At 47.2% G+C, this 19,541-nt stretch overlaps 1 protein-coding gene and 1 long non-coding RNA gene across 2 annotated transcripts in view; one reads left to right on the top strand and one right to left on the bottom strand.

Moving 5' to 3' along the window:
* Nucleotides 1-19,541, bottom strand: part of NRAS (NRAS proto-oncogene, GTPase) — a 200,988-nt gene that overhangs the window by 146,167 nt on the left and 35,280 nt on the right. The window lies entirely within an intron of this gene.
* Nucleotides 7,598-9,341, top strand: LOC147712583 (uncharacterized). The gene is made up of 3 exons (XR_015295758.1): nucleotides 7,598-7,677; nucleotides 8,037-8,254; nucleotides 8,300-9,341. It is a non-coding gene; the product is annotated as an uncharacterized LOC147712583 (long non-coding RNA).

The following is a 19,541-nucleotide window of genomic DNA, read 5'->3' as shown; positions in this document are numbered from 1 at the left end:
GGCTGACAAAACTCTTGCGCCATGCATCAACTCCAGATCACAGATTACATACAGACGCGGCAAGACCCTTCGAACACGATTAAGCCAGACGGTAGCTCATGCACACAACCCGGACACCTGGCTTACCACCAGCATGATAGGATTCTACAAATGTGGGTGCTGTGGCATGTGCAAATGGGCAAGAAACAAGACCAAGTATTTCCATGGCCATCACAAACAGAAATATGAGATCAATACCAACATCAATTGCAACACCAAGTTCGTTGTATACATCGTGGAATGTACATGCCACAGTCAGTACGTTGGAAGTACAATCAGGCCCCTCAAAGAACGCATTGGTGAACATTCCAGGGCCATGCACCAACAGGATCCCAGATATCCAATGGCCCTTCACATTGCGCAATGCTCCAGTCAATCATCATACAAGAACAAGAAATTTGAATTCTATGGCATTGACATTGCCTAACCGAACATACGCGGAGGTAACCGTGAACTCCGCCTACGCAGACTGGAAGCCATTTGGATCATGCGTCTGCATACTGTCAAGTACGGCCAGAACATGGACTCAGAGCTAGAAAATTTCTTGGACACATGAATTATACATACAATGTAACTGAGTAGCTTGTTGCTTTCCCTTCTCTGTTTTCTTGAGTAATCTTTTCATATGATCGTTTAATACAACCATTCTCCGCGTGACACCAGGTCTTAGATTTTCAGACGCAATGCACACTAATCCGTGGCATTTCCTATCATATACTATTTGTCCACTGTTTAGAACCACATAGGCACCAGTCCTGGGTCTATTAATGCTGTGTCTTAAATCATAAGTTTTACTATAAATGTTTCCCAACAGGTTTTCCTTTTTGCACGATTTTATTTTTATGTTTTCACATTTCTTTTATGTATACAAATATTCTCTTACTACTGTGTTGTAATCACATTAGGCTAAAGTTCCAAATTGTACAAATATGAATCCACCCTTGGCGCTTCAACTCTTCAAGCCTCCTTTCCCTTCCGACCATGTACCAGATTGAGCAGTCTAGTTGCGGTTGTATCGTATCCTCACTTCCTGTTTCTACCGCCAATGCGCTTGCGCACCCCGGGGCTTTATTATTTCACCATCATGCAAGCACTGTGCTCTCCAATCCATTTCAACCCTACGAGACGTGAAGCTACCACGCTTTTCCAGGTAAACCCCCCACCCGCCTTTTCATTTCATTTCTAGTCCGTTTATTTTCTACTGAAGAGACTTTAACAGGTCTCTGGTGTCCAAATCTTACCTCAATTTGAGTATACTAATACTCTTCACCTTCTTTCACTTCCAGGAGACTACCCTCCAGTCATACCCGACAGTGCGTGCAAGCCATCCGTCCCGCATGGATTATGCGAATTCCCTCTACATCGGGATCCCCCTCTACCAATACCACCAACTCCAACTCGCCCAAAACCAGGCCGCCAGACTGATCTTTCGTCAACCTAAGTCCTGCTCTGTGAAACCACTACTGAAAAGCCTGCATTGGCTCCCAGTAGTCCAGCGCAGTCTCTTTAAAGTTGGCTGCACCACGTACCTAGCCCTCGCTAATCAAGGTCCCTCCTTCATAGGTGCTCTGCTCCATCGATATGCCCCCTCTCGAACGCTTCGGTCGGCTGGACTCAATCTTCTTTCCACCTGCACGTTCAAGCGCAAAAGGCTTGGGGGCCTCAGGTTTGCATCACAAGCCCCTCGCCTGTGGAACTCCTTTCCGCCCGACCTACGTCACGTTACCTCCTATCCGGTGTTCAGGAGAGCCCTGAAGACGTGGCTGTTTGCACAGGCCTTTGATTAAAATCCTCATGCTCTGTTAGCCTCATTTGATCCAAAAGCGCCAAGAAACCTCTGGTGTACGTGTGCTGTACAAATGTCTTTTTCATTAATTCATTCATATGCATGACCCTTCCCTGTCATCTCCTTCATTTGATTGCCCTATTTCACCGAATCACCGGTTAGTTTCACTAGGACTTTCCCAGTCTTATGTTATCTTCACCATTGTTTTCATTTTCCCACCAACCGCCCTTTCAGCCCGACTGATTCCCTCCCGTTTTCTGCCCTCACAGATCTGAACACAAGCGCCTATTCAGGTATTTACCATATCACTCATTCCGACCCCTTTTTACTATTAACACCGTCCGTAGGGGCACTTCGTTATGGGATCATATTTTAGCCATAGGCCGACCCGGCATCTGAAATGTAATTTGATTGAGCACTGCTTCTCTTTTACATTTTTTTCTAAACAGTACGGTTTTTGACACAGGCTCTCTGCCGGCCTCTCAATAGTCACCAACTAGTCATGGTGTCACCCTTGTACCGTAATGTTATTGTCAATCATTATTCCCCATTTATCGAAATGAATTGTCAAGTGCTTTTTCCCTTTACACGTGTGGCAACCATCTTTTCACTGTGCACGTTTCTCTGAACTATTCTTACAGTATCGTTATGTTTTCCTTACATTTGGCATGACTCTCATTCGATTTTACTGGTTTTTACCACCTCGATATTTTGAGATTCTTTCCTGTATTATATGGCTCGTCGGTTTTAGAAGAACTTTATCAATACGATTTCACATTTATCTGGTAATTACAACTTGCATATTCAGGATTCTGTTTTTGAACGCAATACTCTGACTGTTATGGATTAGGCGCTATTTCACTACTGTTTCCATGTCACAGTACACGCTAGATACACCAATTTTCACCCACCTTGACCGTGCGGGATCACCTTTATCCCTATTCATTAGCAACGCCACACTTGCAAATCTATTCCGCCTCCCACTATTAGACACCATCCTTTTTTCCTATCTATCTCCCGTGACTAATCCTGATCTGCCCTTTTAAGCTTTCTTCACCATTCACCCACGAGCGATCCAGTTATCCTTCCTTTACGGGCCAGTGATCCTCATGATCCCTCACCACGACCCTGCCAGTACTACATATCCACCTTTCGTGCCCTCACCTCTCCAGATCCTAGCATGAACACGTAATTGGTCCGCATCCATCACCACACCACGCCGGTGTCGCTTCTCAACCTATCGCCCATGCCTTTTAATGTGCGTTAGCATTTTCATTTCCGTTTTCCGAACTAGCTGTCACACTTACTCCCGGTTTTCGCTTTCACCTGACAAGTCATGCACTTTCTTAGGACTGCTGTTTCAAGTCTTGAATCCCTGTTTTTGTTGGTCATGCAATTCCTCTGATATACATGTACCATGATGTATTTTACAGCCCTGATGAGTCACAGGCATAGACCTGTTGATGAAACACGTGTCGGCTGGCGTTCTGTAGACATACCAAAGAAAGAAGACGTATATAAAGTCTAATATATTGTCTTCACAACCGGTGTCCATTATTTTGTCTCAATCGACCAAATGACTGAAAATGGTTTGTACCATACGTGTGCCCAGTACCTGCTGTATACGTGGTGGTGGTGGGTGTAGGTTCGGTGGTGGGGTACGTGTTCTGAGCGCCGAAGCTGTCGTGTATGTCGACGATCTTCCGGTGAAAAAAAGGTGGCCAGAGAGTTGCAGAGGTCTTGAGAAGGCGTAATGTTGCCGCTGGTGTTGGGGTTGGAGAGCTCTTTCACGACGTTGAAGAGTTCCTTGCTGTTGTGGGTGTTGTTGTGCAGTCGTTCTCTGAAGGATGACCTTTGGGTGGTGCGGATCAGCTGATGGTGTTTGCGGGTGGCGTTCGAGGGCTATCATGTTATCCGTTGACTGGTTGTGGCGCCAGGCTTTCGAGGTCACGGCAGGATTTTTTGGAGTCTTTGAGATCGTTGGTGAACCACGCGGCTTTCTTGATGTTGAGGTTGCTGGGAGGGAGCAAGGGTGTCGGCGCAGTCGGAGATCCACTGTGTGAGGTTGCGGGCTCCTTCGTTGGGGTCCGTGGTTTAAGGAGGTGGTGAGTTGGTTGGTGGTGATCTTGCTCCAGCATCTTTGGGGGGGGTTTGTTGAGGGTGGTGGTGGGTCGTTGTTTTCCTGAAGTTTAAGTGTACGCAGCTGTGGTCGGACAAGTGGAGCTCAGTGGTGTGGCTGAAGGAGATGTGGTTGCTGGAGGACAAGACAGGGTCGAGCGTGTGGCCGGCGTAAGGGGTGGGGGTGTGGACCAGTTGTTTGAATCTGATGTGGTCTAGTAGGGTGGTGGTGTGGTTGTCCTGGTCGCTCTCCATGTGGAAGTTGAGGTCTCCTAGGAGGATGTAGTCGGGGGAGGCGAGGGCGAGCGGGCTGATTAAGTCTGCAATGGCCTCGCTGAAGTGTGAGCGTGGTCCCGGGGGTCTTTAGATGAGGGTTCCTTTGAGGGTGGTCTTGGGGTCGGTGTGAATCTGGAAGTGCAGGTGCTCTGCGGTGGTGAGGGTTTAGTCGGTATTGGTTGTGATGCGGATAGTGTTTCTGTGGGCGATGGCGATGTCTCCTCCGGTCTGGTTGACGCGGTCCCTCCGGATGATCTTGTAGCCGTCCGGGATGGCAATGGCGATGTCGGGGGCTGAGGAGGCATTCATCCAGGTTTCCGTGAAGAAGGCAACGTCTGGTGCCGTTTTGTCCAGGAGGTCCCATAGTTCGACGGCGTGCCTGTGGATGGAACGGGTGTTGAGCAGGATGCACTTGAGGTGGTTGTTGTTGGCGGCTGTTTTGGATGGCGCGGTGCAGGACCGAGTGCAGGTGAAGTAACAGGCGTGGCAGGTGAAGGCTCCATGGGTGCGTTTCGGGGTGGCTTGGTAGCAGGCTGGATGTCGGCCAGTGTTGAGTGCGTGGAGGGTGGCGGCGTCGTAGCTCAGCCGGGTTGGCTGGCTCTGGTGGGGTCCAGGGGTTCTGGCGCTTGGAGCGGTCCAGGCGTGGAAGGGCGTAGACGGGCTTGCCTTTGGCGCGCAATCGGCGTGCCCGCACGCGCCGTCCCCGCCATTTATGGCCAAGTGGGAGGGAGAGGCTGGAGCGGGGCGGCGAATGGGGAGCGGGAGACAGGAGAGGGGGGCGGGGCCGCAGGATAGCAGCGGCGGGGAGCAGAGGGGGGGGGGAAAGAGCGGGAAAGCGGAGCGGGGGAGAGCGAGAGCAAGCCTGGGCAAACCTGGAGATCGGGGCAAGCCTGGAGAGCAGGGGCCCTAAGGAGAGGAGGCAGCAAGAGGGCCAAGCAGGCAGCGGCAGCAGAATCCGGGCACACGGGGCCGTGCGGTAGTGGAGTGACCGGGTATTTATTGATGAATATTCAATCAACCAATCAACAAAGCTTTATTTCGATATAAAAGATCATAAAAGCATTTTTACAATTTAAAACATTTCATAATAAATACATTAAAAGAAAAATTTCATCTAAAAATAATTTTTACAATAACATGTTCAAAGATGTATTAAACTATAACAGCTTTGATGAGGTTTAGAATAATTAATTATACAAATTCGTCATATAGCCTTCACTCTTATCAGCCAAGCCCAGCTTAAAAATGTTGCCACCCCGCAGGCCAAGGTTGTGCTGGCATCAGCTTGGAGTATTCTAAGAGCAACAGAATGTTTTCTAGTCTCAAGCTGTAGGCATACAGGTTTAAGGCACTTCAGTCTAGGTTTGGTGTAAGCTGGGCATACAAAAAAAAGGTAAGGAATATTTTCAACACCACCTACACAATTTGGCCAATCCGAGGGAGTTTGGTGCGGGGGCTTCCATTTGCTTGTACGATCGCGAAGAGGAAGGGTACCCATTCTAAACTGGATAAAGAGAGCCCTGTCTCTCGGCCTCTGGATAAAATCTAGATAAGGCTCTAGACGAGGCACTTGCTTGTGCTGACAAAATGCGTCTGTCAGCCTGCCCATATTAGGGTCCCTGTGCTCCTGGTTATCAACCCATGCCCAAAAGGCTCTCTTAGTTTCTGCCTTGGTCAGTGCAACCCCAGACTCCCATGCAGTTTTGAGGCCAGTATCCAGAAGGAGCTTTTTTTATATTTACTAGCCAGCCAATCTTGTGGGATCCTTGAAGGTTCATTACCTCTCTTAGGCCGTCGGCATATCTAGCTAGCTCAGGGGTGCGCCATAGCCGAGCCCAGTATAAAAGAGGTTGCAACGTAATTAAGTCCTTGATTGAACGACGACCCAAATCACTCAAAAGTGGCTTAGTTGGAGTGCCCCTGGGGATCCAACGTGGATTTAGCCGATCTACTGGGGTTAAAATAAAGAAGCTTCGTTTTGGAGGTGGCTAGGCCCCTCATTTTACAAAACAAGCATAAACGATCCAACAGCTTCTGTAATCCTGCAGGAGTTTTTGATACTAACAATGTATCGTCCGCAAAGAGTAAGGCGGGGACTTTGTCACCCGCCAAAACTGCAGCATCGGTGTTTATTTCAAGCAAAAAGGAGACTACCCCATTCACGAAAAGCGTGAATAGGGTAGGGGCCAATACGCATCCCTGACGGACACCTCTATTTATAGGGATTTTATCTGTTTTTTGTTCCTGCGTACCCCATCTAATGCGGCATAATTTCCATCATGCATGCGGGCCAGGAGGTTCAAAATAGGTAGGGGAAACCCTATCTCCTGCAAGACCAGCCATAGGTGGTCTTGGGGGACCAAGTCAAAGGCGGTCTTTGGGTCGATAAATGCTAAATAAAGACCGCCTTTGCCTATGGTAACCACCTTCCAGTGCAAAAGTGCCAGCCTAAATGCCTGGTCTATAGTGCTTGTACAAGCCCTGAAGCCCGCCTGGAACTGCGAAATAATGTTATTCTCCTCGGCCCATGAGAGGATCCTCTCCAGGAGGACCCTGCCAACCACCTTCTGACCAGCGTCTATAAGACTTATTGGACGATAGTTGGCCGGGTCCCCCCTGGACCCTTTCTTGTAGATAGGAATTACTTCGGCCCCTTTCCAGGAGTTTGGGACCGGGGATCCTTCCAGCAGAGCATTAATAAGGAGTACAAAATAAGTGGCCCAGTCCTCTGCATTAGCTCGGAATAAATCGTCCGGTATACCATCTTGTCCCGGGGCCTTAGCAGGTACAATCCTATTTATAGCGGCCACAACCTCTTTCTTCCCTATCTTGATAAAGGAACCCTGAACGATTGGTGTAGCTGCCATGAAACAGCTAGACCGCCCTGGTCTACCAGTAGCCACATCTCCTACATAAAGTTTCCTGAAGTGCTCAAACCACTCCCAATCAGTTATATGATTAGGAATTTGGTCCGGGTCACGACCATTGGATCTTCTCACCAAAGCCCAAAAAAGCTTGCCGTTCTTGGACTGGCTCACTACCTTTAGACTGTCCCAATGTGATTCTTCCCATACCCTCTTCACCTCTATGATAGCTCGCCTATACTGTAATCTCGCCAAAAGAACCTCAACAGAATTATTGGATTTGATGGCAAGTATCAGACTATTTTTTTTCATTCTACAGTCTTTGTCAAACCACTTCTCAACTGGCTTGCCGCTCGTAGGGCGCTTTTTAATGGACGAAGGCTCTGCAAATAGAGAGCCGATCATGTCTATTGTATCAACATAGATTGATTCCACAACTGGGGGCCCAACCTCATTCTTACAAGCTGCAGAAAGCCTAAGAGTCTTGAATATTATTATTATTTTTTTTTCTCTTAACATAATTATTTTACATGTTTTATAAAGTAATACACAAAGATAGGTACATATCTATAGTGAAAACACATGCTTATATATGTAAATGTAAATGTAAATGTGTTTCGATTTATATAGCGCACTTTAACCCAGGGGCCTCAAGGCGCTTGCTTAGGGAACCCGTCCTGGTATTCCCCTGTGAGATACCCCGGCCGGGTATCCACAAGGTGAAAGCCAGGCATCCCGCCGCGAGGGGCCGTAGTGGAGATTAAGCAAGCTATTGCCCAGAGTCGCAGATTGGACCCCGTGAGTCGAGTAGGCACCAGATCGAGAATTGTCGACTCCGTGGAATTTTTGAGCCCGAGACCCGCCGAGGAGGGGAATCGAACCCTGGTCCACGGCCGATCTCAGCTTCTGGGTCTGCCGCCTCTAACCACTGAGCCACGCTTCTCCCTATACAGAGGGATATGCTGTAAATTTCTTTTTCCGTATGGTGCTTATGTGGGGAAGAGCCAGATCTTGAGTAGTTTTCTGAAGATAAGCTGGTTGTCGGTGGATCTTATGTTGAGGGGGTAAAGAGTTCCATAGTTTGGCTGCTTGAACAGAGAAGGATGTGCCCCCCCATGGTTTTTTCTTGTATGGTGGGATTTCTGAGGCGAGATGTTCCTTTAGAGCGGAGGTTCCTTTGTTGAATGTGTTTGGTGATTTTATTCCTGATGAATAGTGGTCCTATTCCATGTATTGCTTTGTGGGTAATACAAAGCAGCTTGAACATGGATCTTCTGGCAACCGGTAACCAATGCAGGGCTTTCAAGGCAGGGGAGATGTGGTCTTGTGGTTTGATATGCAAGAGTAGTCTGGCAGCCGAGTTCTGAATCCGTTGTAGTCTTTCTTTTCATGGTCGTTAAAGGTGATCCGTGGTAGAGGCTAATGGCGTAATCTAGTTTGGATAGAACAAGGGAGATGGTAGCTTGGACCTTGTGTGGAAATCCCAAATGAGGGAAAATTAGTCGCAGCGTTTTATAGTAGCAAAGCTTGATCTTGCTAGTTTATCCACTTGGACATTCATCGACAGCTTGGAGTCCATGGTCATTCCGAGGTTTCTTACTTCCTTCAATACTTTAGGCAGTGATCCCAGTTCATCAGGCCATGCAACAAGCGGGTTGTAATTTTTCCAATTGCCACACGTGCGTATTTCAGTTTTTGAAGCATTCAATTTGAGATGGCTTCAAGTCATCCACTGATCCACGTCTCTGAGCCAGCTGAAAATTGGTGATTTTCCAATGTCTTTGGGTCATTCCAGTTGAAGGAGTATTTGCGTGTCATCTGCATAGTTTTAGCACGTGAGGTGAAATTTATTGATCAGTACTGGTAAAGACTTCATGTAAAAGCATGGGCGAGATGATAGAACCTTGAGGGACCCCTGCTTTTGTGGAGTACGGTTTGGACGAGAAAGGTGGTGTGTGGATGACATTAGTTCTGTTTCGAAGGTAGAACGCGATCCAGTCTAGAGCAGTTCCCTCTATGCCGGCTTCATAAAGTCTTTGTTTCAGAGTGTCATGGTCAACCGTGTCAAAGGCAGCTGAGAGGTCCAAGAGGAGAGGCGCAGCAACCCCGTTGCGGTCAACTATATTCTTTAGGTCATCTCAGATGGCAAGGAGGGCAGATTCAGTGCCTCTTCCCGGACGGAATCCTGTTTGGAAATCTGAAAGTATGTCATTCTCTTCAATGAATTGTGACATCTGGGCGAACGCTGCTCTTTCTATCAGTTTGCCCAGGAAAGGTCCATTTGTAATGGGTCTGTAGTTGTCAGGGTTCAGCGGGTCCAAGTTTGTTTTCTTCAGTAAAGGGCGTATGTATGACTTTGAGTTCTTCTGGAAATATTCCAGTAGTTAAGGAATCGTTGACGATTCTTCTTACTGGAATGGCAGCAGAGGTTGTTAAAAGAATGGTCTTGAAAGTTTGTGGCGGACAGGGGTCAGAAGGGCTGTAGGCAGGCCTCCTTGCATTGAGCAGGTCCATAAATTCATCGTGTGAGATGTGTTGGAAGGAACGGAGAGGCTTGATTAGAGCATTCTTGGATAGTTGTTTTGTACAAGGGTTAGTGCTGGTGCTTTGTTTCTTTCGTAAGTACGAGTCCAACGTGTCTGCTTTGTCCATGTAATGATTTGCCAGTTTGTCTGTGAAATCTTGAGTAGCAGGACGAGTTCCTTCTAGGCAATTTGGTTTTCGAAATTCATTGAGTATTTTATAGAATTCTTTATTTGCACATTTAGCGTTTTGAATTCTGTCTGAAAAGTACCTTTTCTTAGCTTTTTTGATAGCCGACTTATATAATCTGTTAATTTTCTGTAGGTGAAGTTTGTCTTGTTTGGCGTTCGTTTTGAGCCAGGTACGTTGCAGCTTTCCAATTTGTTGTTTTGACTTTTATTTCTAGGTTTCTCCAAGGCACTTTTTTTCTTTTGTTCTGTTGTGTGGTTTTGAGTGGTATCAGGATTTCAAAAGCTTCCTGTAGCCACTCATACAGATTCTGAACAGAATTTATGGTTTCCAGATTTATACTGGATGTTAGTTGTCTTTCCAAGTCATCCAAATTGAGTTTGTTCCACGGCCGATAGGTGGGTGGATGTAAGGTAGTTTTAGGTGAGTCGCTTAGCGTTGTTTTATGTTGGAAAGCAAGCAAGTGGTGGTCTGACCATGTGACTGGAGTTATAGTTTGAAAGGTAACTAGTTCAGTATTAGCAAAAATTACATCTAGGATATGTCAAGCGGTGTGTATCGGATTGGGGACAATCTGATGCAGGTTCAATGAGTCTAGGTTCAATGCGCCATTGCTTCCTCCAGAAGGCCCGCAGGTGGCTGCAAGATGAGCAGCCTGGGACGAACCCCACTTCAGAGTGGTGGATGAGGGAATGGAGGACCTTTTTGAGGCACACAGCCAGGATACTGGGCAGAATTTTAACATCACCATTGAGGAGAGAAATTAGACCGTTAGTACCACCGAGAAGTGATTATCACCCTGAATTGGAGAAAACCGAGATCAGGGCCCTGTTAGAGAGGAGGAGACAAACAAACTTCTGCAACCTCATCTCTTCCTTATCAACTCCAAGGATTTCATATTGCACTTGGAAGACTCCACCAACCCTCCTCCACTGACGTCCTTGAAAGCTTGAACATCATCGGACTGACACAGCTGGTTACAGACCCCACAAATATCGCAGGGCACACCCTAGATTCTATCTCCGCCTCGGCAACAAAATCAAACACATCTCCGCCTCACCGCTCACTTGGTTTGACCACTCCATCATACACTTCGAAATCTCCACACAGCAAGCTACATCACTCACCAGCATCAACCTGCCCAGACAAAACTGGAACAAAATAAGAGAAGCTGACTGATGCAACCCCCTTGAAAAGGACCAACCCGACATCACTGACAAACTTGACAAGGATATTGCCAACATCAACCACTGGATCAAGACCTGTGCAGACTTGCATGCATCAAAATTCATAAACATCGTAGAACCCAATAGACAGGTCAACTGGTACACATACAAGCTCTGGGACTCCTAGAGATACTGCAAGTAGCTGGAAAGAAAATGGAGACGCAACCATGAAGCAGACTCCAGATCTACCTTTAAAGCAGTCCTCAGGCAGTACCACCATCTTCTGAGAGATACCAAAAGAAGAGCCCTTACTAAACGGATTGAGGCTAGCTTCAACAACTGCAAAGAGATCTTCCCTATCAGCAAGAAGTACACCACCCAGAGACCACAGCCAACTCAATTACTTCTCTGGAACTCTGTGACAACCTTTCCAACTTCTTTCACAGCAAAATCGAAAAGATCTACAGTAACTTCAAACAACAATCCAACCCCAAGGACATTATCGCCAACCTGCCCACCGCCAGCCAAGACACTCTCTCAACTAATTGGAGAACCCGGACCAGTTAAGAAACTACTGCAATCGTGAAAACTGTTCACTCTGAGTTCACATCAGACCCTTGCCCCCATCATATCTACAGCATGGGAGGACCACTGATCAACAAAATCCACACCCAAATCTTCAACTACTTCACAATATCCAAAGAATATGATCTTCAGAATCCCAGAGGGTTCCTCCCTCAGCCCAACCGTGTTTGGCATTTACATGACACCACTTGCGACATCAAAGCAATCATCATCTACATAATTTCCTATGCCAATGACGACAAACTCATTTTATCAATGTCAGACAAATCCACCACCACCAGAAACAACTCCACCAAATGCATGATCAATGTGGCAGATTGGATGAAAACCAACTGCCTGAAACTGACCTTAAACAAAACAGAAGTGTTTTAATTTTCAGAAAAAGGATCTCCACCTGGGGCTCCACTTGGAGGCCTTTAGAGCTTCGTCCCACACCAACAAAGCAAGAAACCTGGAAATCATCTTAGACGACAAACTCAATATGGCAGCACAGGTAAACTCAGACAGCTACTCATGCTTCCATATCCTAATGCTTGAAATGAATTCCCAGGAGCTCCAAACCTACTGCAGCTCAAGCCCTCATCACAAGCAGACTAGATTACAGCAACACATTTTATGATGGAATGTCTAACCAACTCCAACGATTTCAAACCATCCAGAATCCTACAGCAAGACTCCTCCTATACCTCCCATGATGCACCCATATCACCCCAGACCTCAGAGTGCTCCACTGGCTGCCTATACAAAAATGTTGCCAATTAAAAGTCTTCACACACGCATATTGGGCACTACACCACAAAGGACCAGCATCACTTTCACCTACCCACCAGACACCTGCGCTCAGCCTCACTTGCACACACCCTGGTATGCGCAAACACAGAACAGGAGGCCTAGCTTTCTGACACATTGCACCCAAAACCTGAAATGACCTGCCTCTACACATACCAGCCTCATCCTCGCTTTTTAAATCCCACAAGAAGCCTAAGACCTGGCTTTTCCACGAATTACTCGTGGCTGACTTACTCACTACCTCCGCAGACCCACACCTATACACCCGCTTCAGCTCCTGGATACCAAACCTGGTCTGACATGACATGAAATCTATGGTTCTTGAGTACTGTCTAAAGGGTTATCAGTACTGGAAGAGCCTTTTGCAGTAGCATAGAATTCACTGTTTCCTAATCATAGAGTCCGTTTGAACACTGGGGGATGAGCCAATCAGAGTTTGGATTTGCTTTTTGAAAGTTCAATGGTTTGACAGTCTGGTTTCCGCAGGATGAACGGTTGTGGCAGATGCCCATATTTTTCTAATGCAGCAGATGCTCGAAGCAACATGACCAGAAAAAAAAAAAAGTTGAGCATAGCTTTTCTAGACTAGTTTCTATTGGTGGTCACCATGGTTCTGTGAGGCACAAAAAGCTATTCAATTGGAGTGCCGTTTTATGTCAAGCCTAGGCAGCGAAGGTATGGTCTCTACAAGACCTGCTGTATTCACTCCGTGGGCTTACAGCCCACCCATTGCCTTTTTATTTGTTCCTTCGATTGTCGTTCAAAAATGCTTGCGCTAGTGATTAATCCTTCCTCTTTGTCCCATCTTTTAGTGTTTTGTTTCCTCCTACAGAGCATTGCCCAATTACTGTAAACATTACGTTTCTGTGATTATGTGCTCATTTGGGGATTATTTCTTTCTTGAATTCCTGCTCCTGTCACGGTTTGCCCTTTTTCAGTGGTTTAACTTCAACGCTAGTCACTTAATCTCCCCATCCTGCTCAAATACCAATATGAAATGTCTCTCAGTTTTCAAGGGCGTCTTCAATTTTCTCTGACTTTTAAGTGCAAGGATTTCCCCCCAAACCCATCTTGCTTAGTGCTTTAGCGAGCCTCGGAAACCCGACCTTCAGCAGCCCAACCGTGCAGCACAGTTCAGGGAAAGGCTTGGGCAACTTCCATCGCATTTTCTTTGACGCTAGTTTATACAATGTGACTCGAGCGACTCGAAAGTGTTGGAGTGCTTTACATCATAACTAGTTATATTTCACAAGGTCAGGTTAGTTTTTGGGGGCACTTTTATAGAGTTCAAACTCAAATGACCCGAAGGTATTGAGCGCTTTAAAAAAAAAGAACCCAGTTACATTACACAGGGGTAGATTATTTTTTTTGTTTTTAGGTGCACGAAAATTAAGTGATGTTAATGCGTCCCTAGATATTAATTATTATTTGTGGCGAAGTGGGAGACTAACAGCGGAAGCCCACACCGCTAGGCCATGAGTGGCAAAAGAGGGCCTTCGCTCGGCCAATGGCGGAAACACTATGTATGCCCTGATATCTCCACTGCACGCCGAGGTGGTACCCCGGCTTCACGCTACCTGCCGGTGCGGACTCAAGCTGCGCGATCTGACCTCTGCAAGCGGTGGAAGACAGACAGTAATCCCCCACTACAGCTGCACCGTCATAGCGGGAAAGACAACGGCTGCACTACTGATCTCGCCTGTGTCCGGAGCCAGTTGCAGGTAGGAGCGTCTGGTGCTAAAATACCAGTCGGATGGCACCTCGGATGGGAAGTTGTAATTGAGCCTTCTGTGACCGCGCAGTCTCCCATCGCAAGCTCCCCCTGTTCATCAGGAGCTGCCGGAGGATACCCGCTGTGCCGTGTGCATCGCGGCTTGCATTGATGCTTAGGCCCTGCGCAATCACTGGCTGGAACCCTACAGGAAGCCGGAGTTGAGGACCCCTGTGAAGCGCAAGGGTCCAACAGCAGTTTCCCCCTGGGCCCCAGGAGCGGGTGGAGAACACTCGTAGCCTGCCTTCCTTCTCCACGAGCCTACAGACCGGACAGATGGTCTCCGACTTGAGTCCCGAGGAGGGAGGGGCCTTTTGTGTTCCTGAAGAGTGCCCCCTCCAATCTGCTTCTCGTGTTTCCGTCTTTGGCTGGAGGCACAGCGTGGGGTCTCTCTGTTCCGAGACCTGTTGAGCCTTTTCATCTGTGTTCATGGCCCTCCATTTTGTTGGTACCTTCCTCCCCCCTATCATCAGTAGAAATCTTTTCCAAAATGGCTCTCCCTCGCTGATATTATATTCAGAACTGGAGTAGCGCTGAGACCCGCGGAGTGACAATGTGCGAGTACTGCCAGCGGCTAACTTCTGAAGCTATCCACGACGTGGAACCCCCTTCTGCCTGAAGCGGTAGGCGGCGGTGGAGTTTCCATAAATAAAAGGAAACTTTTCAGAGGGCGCTTGAGGGCCTGGCTAGCACGAGTAGGCTCCTAACAAAGTGGCAGGCGGGCACATTTATGTGCAAGGCAGGGCAAAGACCTCAGAGCCCCCTTCGTTGCCCCTCAGCTGTGATGCATGGGGAACCAGCAATATTAGATGTGGACACAACTCGCCTATAAAGACACCACTTTCCATAATGGAGCGGAGGATGCAGCAGTCGCAATAAGTGTGTGTACAACTAACCTTCTTTCATTTGTCTGTCCAAACCTGCCATTGTGTGCCACCAATGCTGCAGCAGTCCCGGAGTAATGTGTCATGTGAATGCTTTTGTGTGTGCGACTGTGCTTGTATGAGGGGGTGTGTGCGGACGCATGTGTGTGTGCGCCTGTGCGTGTATGAAAGACTATGTGCTTCTACATGTCTGTGCATGTGTGTGTGTGTGTGGGCGCCTGTGAGTATATGAAAGACTATGTTCACATGTGTGTGTGCTTGTGCATGTCTGTGTGATGGTGTGGACATGTACTTGGGTGTTTTTGTACTAGAGCATGTGATTCTATGTGTGCGCAGAGGTTTCTGTATGTGTGCCTATGTCTGTGCGTGTGATGTTGTGTGCATGTACTTGAGTGTTTTTGTACTAGAGCATGGAATTGTATGTGTGCTTGTGCGTGTGGAGGTTTCTGTATGCATGCTTGTGTGCGCCCTCTGTTCGTGTATGAGAGGGTGTGCGCACATTTGTGTACTTGTGCATGTCTGTGCGTGTGATGGTGTGTGTGTATGCATGTACTTGTGTGTTTTTGGTAGTTTCGGTTTGTGTGCTTGTGTGAGCGTGTGAGCGCATTTCTGTGTGCTTGTGCATGTCTGTGAATGTGATGGTGTTTGCGTGTGCATGTTCTTGGGTGTTTTTGTACTAGAGCATGGGATTTTATGTGTGCTTTTGTTTTTGGATGTTTCTGTATATGTGCTTGTGTGCGTGCGTCAGTGCGCATATGAGAGTGTGTGCTCACATGTGTGTGTGCTTGTGCATGTCTGCGCGTGCTATGGTGTGTGCACGCTGGATTTGTTACTCTCTGGCGGCCGCTGTCCTGGATATTGACTCTAACGGCCAGATACCTGACCGTAGGATGGCCACCAGTGTACCAGTACAGTCCCCTGCCTGACCCAAACATTGCATCCATAGTAGTCTCCTCCACGTGGTTTTACTTTCCTGGGACAACAATTGGATATTGACCAGACCTTGAACCTATCCCCTAACCTGCTTACACATCAAGACTTGGAACTTATCCCAGACTGTGGAGACCAAGCGAGTTGGCTGATGCCCGGTGGAGCTACCATATAGCTAAAGAGGAGATGGGTTGTGGTCTTCATCCACCCCCCCCCCCTCGCCGTCACCACCTACCCAGCCGGACGCAGATTTTCCCCTCGTCTCTACGTCCTATTTTTCTCCTACCCCTTTACCCTATCCCCTTACACTTCCTTGCTCCATTCACCTTGTCCCCTATGTTCTTTAAATGCTTTTCTTGATACTTATGTAACTTTTAACTGATGTAAATTGCAACATTATTGTTCCTCATGTCACGCGCTCCGATTCCTTTGGGTCTAGCCAGCGCTATAGAAGAACTCATTAATTAAATACGTTCCCATTTAGCACTCTCTCTTTTTGTCTACTTCCCTAGCTCCTATCACCTCTCCCCTGAATCTCTCACCTTGCCTACTAGTATGCCTAGCCCCCTGTACTTTGTGCCCTTTGACTAAGCACTCCTTCTCCCTTTGTTGGGGAAAGATCCAATATTTATACTCTGGAGTCTCAGCGAACCCGCTGAGAGATTCCACTGCGCCTAGGGAGCCACTCACAGCTGAGGTATGGTATGGCATCCCTTGCCAAAGCACTCCCTCTCTCCTTTTTGGGGAGTGATCCAATATATAGGCCTTGGAGTCTCAGAGACCCCCCTGAGAGAGTCCACTGCGTAAAGGGAGCCTCCCGCAACAGAGATAGGGAAGCTATACCACTTCCCATGGGATCACAGCTTACTGGACTTTGGACATTGCTTTGACTCGTCTACCGATTTGTGTCCCCGTTCGCCCTTCCCTTCATCTTCCATGCGGTGTCCTTCACCCTCCCTTACTCTTTCCCGCCTTCATTACCGGTCTACTTCCCCAGCTCCTACCCCCTCCCTTGAATCTTTCCCCTTTCCTGCTTTTCCCCTAACGTATTTGTGCTTATTGTTTATCTCGACCTTACTAGTAACTGTATTGCCATGCTCTAATAACTGTGGAACCTTTAACAATGTAACCTGTAACTATGATCTGATGCTCATGTAAAGCGCTCTGATACCTCTGGGTCTAGCCAGCGCTATATAAAACCTTTAAAATAAAATAAATAAAAATACCTGACAAATGGCATCATGTTGTTGTTGCTGCTATGTCCAGTGCTCCTATACCCAAGGGGCTGGGGCATAAGGCGGGCCTGGGGCTTGCCGGTAAACGGATGGTGTGAGCAATGTTTCGAATGGAAAACTCTGGAGAAGGGCGCCTGGTGAAAAGGGGCCTGGGGGAGGAAGGATGGGACGTCCCCGCCATTGGAAAGTACTTCACTGCTATTTTCAAAGGCTGTTCAATACTCGAGTGATGCAGTCGCCAACAGAATGTTATAGTGCTGTTGACTTTCATCAAGGCACTTTGCCTTTCCGTCTGTGTGTTTAAAAGCCTTGGATGGGTCCATAAATGTTTCCTTAGGCAAGCATGCATTCCTGAATTAAACTGCATGGCCCAGTGTGTAGTAATTGTATAGCTCTTCAGTCCCTAGTGGCACAGCACCCAGGATAATATGCTGCATGGCTAAACACATAAGGTCCTAAAGGCAAGACATATTGGCTATGCCAATGCTTGTTATGTTAACCAGACTGTTGAGGTACTCGTGAATTATCAGAAAGCTATTAATTTAATGGTTTTACAGCTTTGGCTCAATTTCTTGTTGGGTTGCTTGATGTTTAACTCTGTTTTTCAAGCAAGGGTTGTCCCCAGAGCGGACAATAATATTACAAAGGTCTCATTCACAGTAGCAGAGGTTCAAAGGCTAGAACCTGGAGTTTTGAAGCTAAAGACCAGGATGCAGCTAGAAATATGGGAATTTGGGGACACTGGGCCTTGAAGCTTGTTGAATACTCAGTGGTTTTGGCTACTAGGAAGGCCTACAAAGAAGCATGGTGGGAATTTCTGGAAGGTGGAATGGCCAGGACGGGGTTGTCTAATGAGAACATTAAAATAAAAGGATGGTGAGGTGGCACAGGCCTAGTAAACCAGGAGGCTAGTGTGTTAAAAAAATGCATAAAAAAGCATTATACATGAATTATCTATACCGGCTTGTGAAGCCGTGTCCTTTTCGCTGGAACTTGCACCCAAATTTACAATATCCAGCGCATTAATACAACTCCCACTGGGAAACACAGGCAACTGGTGTAGGCTGCTAACTGATCTTCCTACCTCCCCCCCTACATCCCTCTGTCAGGGTTTAGAGCAGGTCACAGTACTGATCTACCCTTCTAGGAGTCAGAACATTTTAGGTGACTCCTGGATGAAGGCGAGATGGCAGCACTGATCCTACTCGACCTCAGTACTGCATTCGACACGGTTTCACATTCCACTCTTTTAGAGAAACTGGCTAATCTGGGACTCCAAGAAACTGCTTTATCCTGGATGGCATCCTTCTTAAAGGATAAAACTTTCCATGTTTCCTCAGCCAGCACCTCATCCACTCGACATTCCCTCACCTCAGGGGTTCCCCATGGCTAAGCCGTGAGCCTGGCAGTATTAAACATCTGTGTCCGCCCACTGGCTTACCTGGTTGAAAGCGGTGGCCTCACCTTATTCTCCAACGTGGATGATACAGAAATCATCTTCTCTTTGACATCCGCTCTGGATCACAACTCTGAGGCCCTTAACACAGGCTTGGGTCTGGCTGTCTCGTGGATGAATTGTAACTCACTTAAACTTAATGGAGATCAGGCTGTGGTACTTGTGAAAGGAAAGAACCCGTCCCTTTGGGGTCCATAGCACAGGCCAAAAACATTGGATGCTCTTCCCCCTTCCTGTCCCGGCTCATAAAGTCAAGAACCTCGATTTTCTGCTGGATGAAAAGCTATGAAGCCTCAGATAGCAAAGGTGGCGCTACCTGCTGCACCATCCTGAAACGGCTGCGGAAAATCATCAGGATACTCCAATTTTCAGCTCAAAGGACAGTCATCCAGGCACTCATCTAAATCGAGACTGAACTATGGTAATATTTATTTGGGGGTATATATAGCCTCCATGAGACATCTACAAGTGGTTCAAAACTCGGCTGCCAGATTTCTCTACAAACTCCTGAAAAGGGCATTGGCCTCCTCGCTCCTTCGCGAGCTTCACTTCAAGGTGGAGAAACAGATCCAATTCACAACCCGGTTCAATGCACACAGAGAAAATTCACGAGCAGACCTAGCCATCTTCTTTATTTCCCCCAAATATCTTTATTCTTTCAAGATTACAGAAGAAATCTAATATCACTGGAACAATAACCATAGTTTGGAAATCATTTCTACAGTACATTATAATAAAAGTAACAGTGATTACACAAAAGGTCAGTAGCACAATTAAATGCGACATTATTTCATATTTCAATGCACCATCATAATAACATCAATAATGCTTCACAATGATGGACTATTATGTCTCAAGGGTATGTTCAGGCCCGCATCTACCTCTACCTGTACGGAGGGGGGGTGGGAGTGAGGGACTGGAGTATCTTCT

This window comes from Lissotriton vulgaris, chromosome 5 (assembly GCF_964263255.1).
Source record: "Lissotriton vulgaris chromosome 5, aLisVul1.2, whole genome shotgun sequence".
Taxonomy (NCBI): Eukaryota; Metazoa; Chordata; class Amphibia; order Caudata; family Salamandridae; genus Lissotriton; species Lissotriton vulgaris.
Note: the sequence above shows the minus strand (reverse complement) of the source record. Positions and strands in the feature narration are given on the sequence as shown.